This window comes from Eubalaena glacialis, chromosome 8, assembly GCF_028564815.1.
Source record: "Eubalaena glacialis isolate mEubGla1 chromosome 8, mEubGla1.1.hap2.+ XY, whole genome shotgun sequence".
NCBI lineage: Eukaryota > Metazoa > Chordata > Mammalia > Artiodactyla > Balaenidae > Eubalaena > Eubalaena glacialis.
The window spans coordinates 126,666,408-126,678,532 of record NC_083723.1 but is presented as its reverse complement, the minus strand read 5'-3'; positions in this window follow the sequence as shown (position 1 = coordinate 126,678,532).

The window sequence follows — 12,125 nt, the reverse complement described above, 5'->3', positions numbered from 1 at the left end:
TCCTCCTCAGATACAGGAGGTGCTGGGTATAAAATTAAGAGCTGAGGAAAGAGATGAGCCTCCACCTTCCCCAAACTCAGGGTCATCGCTATTCTCTGATCAGAGGGTCGCGCCCAAAGGGGGATGAACCACGAGGATTTTGGGTGTGCGGATGAACTCCACCTCTAAGCGAGACTGGACCACCTCCAGAGCGACCCCCTGCCATGCCTGGGGTCAGTGTCAGCTTACCTACGAGACCCATCAGGAGCTGAAAACAATAAACCTTTTACAACCGAACTTACCACCAGGAACCCACCTGCAAGGTTTTACTTCCTGTAAGAGTAGCAAAGGCTGGGGAGCGGAGAAGTTCCTCTGATTCCGAGTTCCTCTGATCTGGTTGGGAGCTCTAATCACAGGAGGGAAAAGAGTTTTTCTCTTGATCTGTGGGCAGTTCGTGCAGAATGTACCCAGGGGCTGCCGACCGGGAGACCTGTCTCTCTCTGCCGACCCGCACGCACGCACGCGGGGTCTCTTGAGTCCTGCTGCACGTATGTCGAAGCTCTGTTATTAAGCTCATACGCGTTTGTGACCATTAGGACTTCGTGATAAATTGACCCTTTTGTTATTATGAAATGTCCCTCTTCATTTCTGGTGATACTGTGTCTGCAAGTGTCTTTGATCTGATGTTAATACAGCAACTGATGGTGTGTGCCTTTTCCCACCCTTTTGCTTTCGGCTTATCTGTGTATTGACATTTAAAGCGCATCCCTTGTAGACAGCATATCATTGGGTCTCCCTTCTTAAAATCCACTCTGAATATCTCTCTTTTCTTTGGAGAGTCTAATCCACTCCATTTATTGTAATTATTGCTATGACATGAGGTCTATCATTTTGCTGTTTGTATTCTGAGTGTCCTTTTTAAGTTGGTTGATTTTTAGAATTCCATTTTAATTTATCTGTTGTCTTTTGGAGCCGTATCTTTTTTGCCTTTTCATAGTGGTTGCTCGAGGGACTACAGCGTACGTCCTCTACCCGTCCCTGTTAGAGTTAAGGTTGTATCATTAGACTTAATATGGTGTCATTTAGAGTTAATGTTGTATCATTTCACATAAATGTAAAAATTGGCAACTGTTAAAAAAAAAAAAACCTGTTTACCCCCTACCTACTTGTGCTATGGTTGTTGCATGTATTACATCTACACTGATATAAACCCCGTAATGTTGTGGTTGTTTATTTGAGCAGCTACACACGTTATAAAGAAGAGAAGGTGCCCGGATCCGGGAGCTGCGTGAAGCCCTTTTCTGTGTCGTGCTGGCGCCTCACACCGCGGTGTTTCGGCCCCTCTCGTCTTTACTGGGCTACAGTTCTTTGTGACGGGCGCCCTGAAAGCGTAGGCAGGGCTGGAGGGTCTCTTACAGACCTGTGATGGCTGCACGGTCGGAGCACAGTCAAGAGCAAAGGAGGCTCTGCTCCCCTCATACGGTGTTTGTGAAACTTGTCTCTGCAAGTCCTGTGGTTGATCCAAACTGGTTCTGAAAGGTGTGCAGGAAGAAAAGCGTTTGAAATGGAGCATTGTTTATGAGGCGGAGAAGGATTTTATCTTCTTGCAGTCAATACATGTTATTCTTAAACCAGGGCTACACACACCTTTGATTTACCAGCAAGGTGCTAAGGGTACGGCTCATGTTCTACGACTTATGTCAGAAAACAAAACCCAGCAACCTGCAAGCAAATGAAAAGATGAAACTATTAGAGGCATCAGAATAATAGGCCAGCCCCTAGGAAAGCCATCAATAATGCAGCAGATTGTGAGGGCGTTTTTCTCACTAAAGAGAATATCATAGCTACATTTACCCTGAGCAGGGAACAACCCTCCCAGCAGAGAAGGCGGGCTGCTCAGCAGGGCTGCTTTGAGTCCCTTCTACATAAAACATGGATTTTCATCTTTTGCAAAGCCGTCAGCTTCCCCAGCTCTTATCTCTGCGTAGCAGAGCAATGCCGGGAGAAGCTTGCTGCACGGAGGGTCTCCCCTATTCTCACAGCTCCACTGCTGGGCCGTGCCCACCCACCCCCAAGCCCCGTGGTGTCTGCAGAATTAACCTTGGCAGCCGCTTCTGGTTTCCCGGGCAAGTGATCTCATCCTGGATTTGCTCTCATGGAGGGCTCCTGACGCCCAAGGACTGCCTCAGTTTCCTTACTTCCCTACCCAGCTTTTGTCCACCCCACCCCCGTCCTGTGTGCAGAGGCCCCCAGTGACCCCTCTCTCGCCTGCACCCTCCAAACCTCTCTCCCTGCTGCTTTCTAAATTTCAAATTTCCCTTAACTTCAAGAAATTTGGTGTAGGATTCTGTCTTTCAAGAGATTTTTCTAAATCTCCTTCCCATGGTGTGAAAAAGTGGCTAGTTGTTATTTTAATTTAAATCAATCTATTTAGGAAGGGTAAAATGAGTTCCTCCTTTTTTTTTTTTTTATAATAACTTTAATTAAGTCACTGTTAAGTCACCGACTTTTTATTTTTTTGGCTGTGTTGGGTCTTCGTTTCTGTGCGAGGGCTTTCTGCAGCTGTGGCGAGCAGGGGCCACTCTTCATCGCGGTGCGCGGGCCTCTTACTGTCACGGCCTCTCTTGTTGCAGAGCACAAGCTCCAGACGCGCAGGCTCAGTAGTTGTGGCTCACGGGCTTAGTTGCTCCGTGGCATGTGGGATCTTCCCAGACCAGGGCTCGAACCCGTGTCCCCTGCATTTGCAGGCAGATTCTTAACCACTGCGCCACCAGGGAAGCCCCCTCCCTTTTTTTTTTTTTTTTTTTTTTTAAATGCCTACTACAGTGCCGTACTTACAGAAAGCATTTAAGAATGGTTCAATATTGTTGCTGTGGATAATAATATACCTCTTTTGACAGCAGTTGGTTTTTCATTGCATAAAAAGGCGAAAGAGTAGGAAATCAGCCTGTTCACCAAATACTTAATCAAGTCTCGTCTAACGCATTGCTTCTCAAACTCTAAGGTGAATGCGAATTCCCAGGGGATCCTGTTAAAATGCGGATCCTGATGCCTGGGTCGGGGTGAGGCCTGAGACTCTGCATTCCTAGCAAGCCCCCAGGTGATGTGGACCCAGGACTACATTGCTGTAACCTGGGAGCGGGTGTCCAGTTACTGGCACGTTAACCCACTCCCTGTCTACTTGGGAACACTGAGAATTTTTCAAGTGTTTTTTTATTAGAGCCTTAATTTTCAGCTCTTGATACGGAGCGAGGCAACATTTCGTAACTGTTTTTGTTGTATGTTTAATTGTTTTTCAATACATAATACTGATGCTAGTAAATCATGTTGGTAGAAAATAATTTCCACTCGATTTTGTTACTAACGATTCAATCACGGACCCGCATAACAACGATCTTAACCAGAGAGAGGCCTGTGGTTTTAGTGGAGGCGAAAATGGCTGATTATAAATGCCAATGAAAAGGACACCATCCAACCATGGGGAACATAAACAGATGTTTGACAGGGACAGTGTTTGTCGTAGGCCTGCCTTAAACAGAAAGCCAGAAACCTCGTTGCTTTCAGGCCAGAGATTCTCAAACTTGAGCCTGCATTGGAGCACCACTGGGGTGAGGGAGGGGTGCTTGTGAAAATGCAGGTCTCTGGGTCACACTCACCCTCAGCCTGTCCGATCAGGAGGATGGGGCCCGGGCATTTGCATTTCTGAAAAGTCCCAGAAGATGCTGATATGCTCTCCTGGGACCACACTTTGAGAACCACAGGCTTTAGCCCATTCATTCAGGGTGTTATCTTATGAGGCACTTGGCAAGCGTCTTCTGTTATCTCCTGCCCTAGGCTCTTGGAGGCTATTTTGGATAGTAAATATTGTTTTATGGCTTTTATTGCTAGTTTATTTAAAACATTCCTATTTCCGTAGCATTTCTCGAAAAGCTCTAAATATTTTTTTAATGGTTCTCGGACACGAGATTCTTGCAGAGGAACTAGAATAATATGTTTAATTTAGAATATCCCTCATCTCCCCTTTTACCAGAGAAGAACCTAGGAAGAACAAGACTTCTCTCTGCTCAGTTCCTCCCTTGAATATGTCCAAGAGTCATCTTTAGTGTGTTCTTCTTATTTACTAGAACTTTCTATAGGTCTGTAACTAAGCCCGTGCGTGTGTTTAATTTTAAAGGCCGTGTGGTGGAAAGGCAGGTCAGCCTCTGCATTAGAAGTTCTGAGTTCTGGCTCTGACTCGGCCACTCATCATGTGACCTGGAATAAGTTATAAACTTCTTTGACCTTCAATCTCCTCCAACTTGAGGGGACAATCCGGAAAGCATCAGACGATGTTGAAGACCATGTCCAGCTCTAAGAGTCTGATCTCTCACGCCTCGCATTTTTGGCTTTGGATGTTTTAAGCATTTTTACATAAACTCCCAGAATGAAGTTATACACACGTGTGTGTGTGTATAATTAAACTATTGAAAAACTTTCACTTGAGGTTAGAAATATTCTTATGATCTTGTGCTTCAGCAATAAACACACTTTACGTCCCACGTGTTGAATTTGATATCTGTGGTGCCCTGACCCCTCACTGCCTTATCCACTCCCCCACTCTTTGGATGGAATTGTTTCAACCCTATTAAACAGATACAGGTGCACATCCGGCTCCTGCACTCACCAGTGGGTACCATCTGGAAGCCTCGGAGTTCCCGTGAGAGCTCATCTCTAAACGGTCCTGTGCCCGGGGTGACGGCTGGCGCCAGCTTGGTGCCCCCCAAACCCCCTACTGGCCTACTGCAGCCCGCACCTGCACTCTGCCGTCCCTCATGGTAAAAACGTAGCTGCAGAGATAAAAGCTCCTCTAACGCAACAAAGCAGATTTACTATATCAGATGTGACTGCTTCATGGGCACCTGACGGTCTGAGCGAAGCTGGAGGATGGGCGTCTTCTTGTGCGTGTCTGGCAGGCGGTCCCCTTCCTGCCCTCTCTCTGGTCATGACCTTCAGCGGCTGCGTCAGAGCATTTGTTTGGTTCAGGGTTATCGATCAACCCTGTGGTGTCCCTTTACCGAGCTGGGAGAGCGTCGACACAACAAATTCGAGAAAGGACGCCTTCCAGGAGGTGGCCACGGAGGTCCTCTTCCTGGCCACTCCAGCGGGTGCTGGGAGGTGAATGCGGGGTCGGGGGATGCTGGTCTGGGGGATGCGGGTGTCTGCACTTCCCACAGCTGCATTTTAAAACGGTGCCGTTCAGACTTCAGTGTCTCTTCACATCCCCCGGGGACCTTGTCCACCTGCAGGCTCTCACCAGGCAGGTCTCGGTGGGCCCAGATTCTGCATCCTAGCAAGCTCCCAGGCAGCGCTGCTGCTGCTGGTCCGCGGACCACACTTTGAGTAGCAAGGCTTTGGGAAAAACCTCATCGTAGTCCTTTGTGTTTTCGTTTTAATTGTCTTCTGTTGTGTGAACTTGAGCACTATTTTGGTAAGTATAAACTATTGAGTAAAAATATTCATCCAAAAATAGACATTATGCTGTTTTCCCTCAGCCTTATCTTTTCCTGGATTTTTTTCCCCTCACATCTTGGCAAACCAAGTTGGGAGAGAGTAAAAAAATCCCTATCTGTCATGTATTTCCTCGTGAATTTAGGAAGTCAAGATTGCCCATGAGTCACTAGCATGTTTATATATTGAATGTAATCAAATAACCAATGAACAGATTATTGGGGACCCCCTTCTGGCCAGATTCTGTGTTAGGTGTTCAGTCCCTGCCCTTAATGAGCTCCCTTGGTGGAATCACACTAAGAAACAAATAGTTGTCACCAGGTGTTAAATATTAGGACAGAGGTACGCCCAGTTTGCTATGTGCTATAACATCTTACGAGGCAAAAATTAAGATGTAATTTGTAATTATTGAAGTTGCTTCTAGAACTGAGAAGAACCGGGAGAATGTTTCAAGGCTCAGCTCGGCTGTCCCACCGGGACCCTCTCGGGAAGAGAGGGTTCCCCCCTCCTTGCTGTCCTACCACACGTCCCTGATTCTTAATTAATCAGCACTAGTGGTATGTGGGTGCTTCCCTGTTAAACCATAAACCTTGTGAAAGTGGGGTTTGTGCCTTAGCCTCTGGTTCCCCCCCGTACCTGCCACAAAGAGGTGCTCAGAAATCCCCATTGGACGGTGGCCACTGCGCCCTGGAGCTTGGAGTTGCTTTGCTCTGGACCAACGTTAGGTGGGACCCGCTGGACCATAGGAAGGGGGAGAGGGTTTCCCTCCTTCCCCTTCCCTGTGGTCGAAGACCCAGGGATGTGTTACCAGAAAGGCACCTCCAAACTACATGCCTTCCGGTGGAGAGGTCTTTGGCTTGAGGAGGGTGCTGTGAGCGTGGAAGTGTTGGCTGATTCTCAGGCTGGAAGCGTGCGGGGGCCGCTGGGTGAGGTCTGATGTCAGTGGCTGAGTTACCACATAGATGTTAACTGGCATTTGAAAGATGTGTACTCTTTTCCTAACCTTAACTGGGAAAAACAAAATATTGATTGCTTCCCAAAAGCTCTGGCTGTTCCAGAGCATGTTTGTTGGCACAGGATGAGCTTCTGCAGTCTCAATTCTGCAGCGACACGCACAAACTTAAAAGCTTGTTTTCACTTAGAAGAGAGGAGAGAAAAGCAGAGGGAAAACACTCACTGTTAAACTTGAATGAAGCCCATTTGGGAGGAAAATTTTTTAAAGCTTTCTCAAACTTCACAGTGCTTTTTTCCCTTCTTCTTCCAGCCAACTTAAGGTTCTTCCCAGGGCTGAATCTGTTCATTTCCTTGGAGAAGTACCTTAGCCAAGGGTTTTGGTTTTATTTTTAAAGTATGTTTAGGGAACCTTTTTTTTCAGTGAAATACTACACCACGCCTGTTATCTAAGGAACCCAAATATCCACAGCTTCTCCAGCCTGTGCCATCATTTTCCTCACTTGGCAAATAACCGAGCAAATGCAGACCTCTTATGAATGCAGGAGGGGCAGCCTTTTATCAGGGCCCCCTCCCCGCATATTTCTTTCCATTCCCAAGGAAGACAAACCTATTCTAGGACCTCTTTGGGCTGGGGCTTGTCACCCTAGAAATGCCTCTCACTGCAGCCGGAGCCACCCCGCTGCTGTCCTAGCACACATGCCCACCCTCCCCTAATTCTCCCAAATACCACTGACTGAGGCTGTCAGGGACAGGACATCTTACTGAAGGTTGATGGGGAAGCACCTGCCCCTCAGCTTCACCTCCACCTGCACTCACACATGTGTGGCCGACCTGCAGTGCCCCTCTGTTGAGACACTCAGATTTGTCATCTCTTCTGTGACATGCCTCTCATTGGCATCCTCCGTAGCACCTGTTGTCCAGCTCTCTAATAGAACTATTATCAAATTAGCTTTATTTCTTGTAAATATATCTACATATCTTCACTCCCTGATAGGCTGTCCCCTTGAGGACAGAAACCCCATCTTATTAATCTGTTGGTGGATTAGCTGGGAGTGAGTTCAGTGGCAGGTGTGAGCAAACCACACTCTAGTGATAGAAATCACTACGGTTTGCTTATTCATCCCACGGCATGAGGTCCACAGGCAGATGGTCCAGGATCGGCCCAACTGCTCAACAATGCTGAGGGGGCCCAGCTCTTTCTTTCTGAGCTGTTCTCAGGGTCCCAGCAAAAAAAGACAATAAAAGGATGGCACTCTCAAATGGGTGGGTGAGGAGAATTAAACAAAGGCGTGATCTAGTGATCTATTATACAAAGGGTGGGAAGGGTTCTGGGAAACCATCACGGGATGGAGAAGCATCCCCGGAGCTGTTCCCACCTCCAGCCTGATGGGGCAAGGCAGGGGCAGTAAGCAGAATGTAGAGAGATTTGCAGCTGTGGCTGCAGCTCTTGGAGGGCCGTCGGAAAGGAGCTGTGGCTGCAGCTCTTGGAGGGCCGTCGGAAAGGAGCTGTGGCTGCAGCTCTTGGAGGGCCGTCGGAAAGGAGCTGTGGCTGCAGCTCTTGGAGGGCCGTCGGAAAGGAGCTGTGGCTTTCAGAAGGGGAACACTGTCAGGGAAGAGCAAGAAATTAACCTGGTTTTCGTCCCTCCCTCCACTCTCCCATTGGTGCCTCCCAACTTCCTCTTGAATGAACCAACTGGAAGCCAGAGGTTAAGGAAGCACTGATGCCATCCATGCAGGATAGCATCTTAGGGCACTGAGCCGAGTGGAGGTGAGTGAACAGTGAATCAGGAGGAGCAATGGAGTACATCCAGCCCTCTGCCATCCTTACAGTGTGGGCTTTCTACCTGGTACTTGTCTAGCACCTCATGGTTTCAATAGGGCTGCAGAACTCTGGACATGCACATGTTCCAGCCAGTGATAATTGGGGAAAGCAAGGAGACAAAGGCTTACGTCAACTGTGTTTGGCCCTTTGTATCAGGAAAGTGAAGATTTCATGGAAGCCCCACCAGCAGACACCCCATGGGCCAGAAATGGGTCCATAGTTTTCCCTCTTAAGACTCTTAACTTGAGAGGCCATCAATTCCCAGAGAAGTTCCGCATGTTAGGCCATCCATCAGGGGCCTAAGAACTGGCAAATCTATCAAGCCTGCTTGGCAGAAGTGGGTAATAAGTAAACTATGAATCAGTGAATAAACACAAGAAAGTGTTTGTGGTTACCCTATTAGACACTACAAAGATCTGCAAAATGAAAAACAGAAACAATTTATGATCTTAAACTAACAGCACAGGCTGGATGTTACAAAGAGGAAGTTGTAATGTATCGTCCTTATTCCATATAATCTAGGGGAGAGAGCATTTGCATTCAGCCTCTATCAAAAGGACCATTTTTAATGCAATATTTTGTTTCAAAAGGACCATTTTTTAAAGCAGAACTTCAAGTGGCACCATGAGAAGATTTTACTCTAATACGGAAGGACTTGGGGCAGAAACCCGTGCACGACTTCTTGCTCTTCTCGGCTGCTTGGTTAAGCATGGTTTGCGCCGTGCCGGTGCCATGGGGGAAACGCAGGGAGCTCACGTCCTTGTTGCCCTGTAGTAGCCACAGTCTGTGACTGCGTGTGTAGAGCAGGGGGGAAGGGGCAGCCACCTGTGCCCGGAGGTTCCCGGAGGCCCGAAGAGAAGAGAGGGCGCGGGCGTCGAGGTGGCCGGGATGCTCCTGCGTGAGGACTTGGGGGTGATGGGATCACGGCTGGGTGAATCTGGCGGTAGGAGAACACCCTACCCCGGTCATTATCAGTTCTTTGATACGGATCTTGAACTACATTTTCCTGGCTGACCACAGCCCTTCTGGTCACACGGTGGGTGGGGCTAGGGGTCCTTGATTCCCTTTCCCTGCCTCGTTTATATGCCCTATGCTACTCCGTAAATTAACCACTTCTCTCAACAAATGGCAACCTCCTGCATCCTCAGCGCGTCCTCAGGGCTGTGTGCGTGTGCACACATGTAAGTATGTATGTGTGTGCATGTGTGTCCACGTAGGTGTGTGTGTTTGCATGTATGTACTGCAGTGTACACGTGTTGGGTGTCTGCACGTATGTGTTTGTGTAGGTGCACACATCTGTGCATGCATGTGTATGTGTGCCCACACGCACATATGTAGGTTGCACGTGTATATACAGCATGTGCCTGCAAGTGTACACATGTGCACCTATGTGTGAATGTGTGTGTATGTATAGATGTTCACAGATGTGTATGTATGTGCACATAGATGTATATTTATGTGTACACACAAGTGTGCATTGCACACACACGTGTACGAGGGCATGAGTGCACATGTGTATACACGCATGTGGGACACATGTATATGTATGTGTGCGTGCACAACATGTGTGTGAGTGTACCTGTTCCTGGACCGAGATTCTCTGGGTTAGGAATTTCACCTGAGCATAGAGTGACTAGAAATGGGTGATTTCGAGCATCTCCACGGCACCCTGACTTTCTTATGACCCTGATGCGAACTGGTTCCATCCAGGGCAGCAGGCAGCCCCCCTCCCCCTGCACCTAGCACCACCACTGTGTTGGAGGCTGCTTCTCCATCGTCCCAGCCTCTCTGTGACCTGCCACTTCCCTGCTGGACAGTCCTCAGCCCTTTGCAGCCAAGTGTCTTGAGTTAGGTCAGGCAGGGCCAGTGCATTTTGTGAATAACTCAAGTGCACCAAGCACGGGGCTCAGCCCTTTCAGCAAGCTTCCTCAGTAAACCTCACACTGACCTTCGGAAACAGGCAGATATAGCTGAGGACACAAGTTCAGAAAGGTTGAGTGATTTGCCCAAGGTCACACAGCAGGGCTGGAATTGAGATTTTCTGGCCTCAGATTTGGAGCTCATTCCGTTACATTCTGCGAGTTTTGCTGATCATGGTTCTGAGCGAGACTTTAGGAGAGCTTGGCTGCTTCCATGGTGTGAACGTGGGAGGACCGGGAGTGACCGGCAGGCACGGCTCCGTGCAACACCTGTGAGTGCAGGCGACCCTCCTTGCCCTTGTTACGCTCCAGGGCTCTGCTCCTGGAGGACGTACTCTGTCCGTGGAAAGGAGCCGCTTACGTCTACACTCTGCCTATATTTTGTAATTTCATAAGCTTTGCATCTTCTTTCAACCTTCGTATTTTCAGAGAGAAACACCTTTTGTTTTTAAACCATCTTTGGCATCTCTTCAAGGTCTGGAGAGGTTTCCAAGACGCCTTCGCCCTTCCGTTCTGAGGGACCTGCTCCCTAGGGCCACGTCTGGTCCTAATTTGGGTGTGTGGGCTGGCCGGGGTGCGGGCGGAGGCCCGGGATCTAACAGAATTGAGCCGCAGGACACGGTGGGGGCGCCCACGTCTTCCGCAGCTGCACTCGGAGATGGTCTCCCAAGTCAGGGATTTCCCAAACACCTGGTGTCAAAAAAAGAAGGACGAACGTCCACAATAGGAGGAAAGTGCTCTGACGGTCCGGGAGAAGCTGAAAATGCTGGTGCTTAGGTGCAGGGTCAATTCGAGAACGAGGTTATCTGTATTTTATGGAAGTGACACGAGTGTGCACTTAGGGCGCACGATGCACACTTAAGTGTTCCCACATGTTTGTGGAGGAAAGAGTAATTCCATGTAATGCTGAGAAGTATGCCCTGAACGTGGATGCATGGAACTAAAATATTGTAGGCAAGCTTGTATTAGTTTCCAAGGGCTGTTGTAACAAATCGCCACAACCTGTGTGGTGTAAGACAGCAGAGACTTTCTCACACAGTTCAGGGTACCAGAAGTCTAAAATCAGGGCCTCGCAGGGACGGCCCCTCTCAGCTTCGAGCATTGCCCAAAGTCCTTGGCATCCCTTGGCTTGTGGCCGCATCACTCCCGTCTCCAACTCCGTCATCACAGGTCCTTCTTTTGTGCTTCTGTGTCTCCATGTGGCCGCCTCCTTTCTCCACGGGGAAAACAAGTTCTCCGCTTCCAAAATGCACTGATGGGACAGGCAGAGGAGAGACAGTTCCATCCCTAAAGGGAGAAGCTGGGAGGACTAAAGTGGTCACGGGTCCCAAGCAAGCCCGAAACCCCACAGGGCCTGTTCCCTCAGGTCTCGGGGCCTGAGAACGGCGGCCCTGGGGGCCCCGGTGGCAGCCCCGTCCCGCTGGCCTCTGAGCGGCCCGGGGAGTCGTCCTCCCTTTTCTTGGAGGATGACACATGTTCACAGCCAGGCAGCTCTGCAGCCCGTTTCCTGCCCGTTGAGTCCCGGAAGTGGAGGGCTTCCACTTGGCCATGGAATGTTTAGAATGTTGCATAACTGAGCAGAATATGATCGGCTCCCACTGGCCTCTCAGGAAGAGCTCACATCACACGTCCCGTTCAGGCCGTCGTGCACGGTCCTGCGTGTTCTGTCCTCAACGCACTTCACAAGAGGGCTGTCAGGCAGTGATGCTCTCTGAGCGCAGCAGTGCTCGGTGCCTGGGATCCCTGCCTGATGGCAGCTCACGATTCAGGGACCTTCACTGCTTTCGGGCCTTTTCAGCTGGTGTGTGAGGCCCTCGCCTTTGCACTCTGACCTCTGCTGTGCTGAGCGAGGAGCTTTGCTCCTGGTGGGTCCAAGGCAAGCCCTCGATCTGAGCGAGATGCTCGCAAGCCCGCTGGAAACCTGAAGTTTCACCAGGACACGGTGCCCAGAGCTCGAGTTCCAC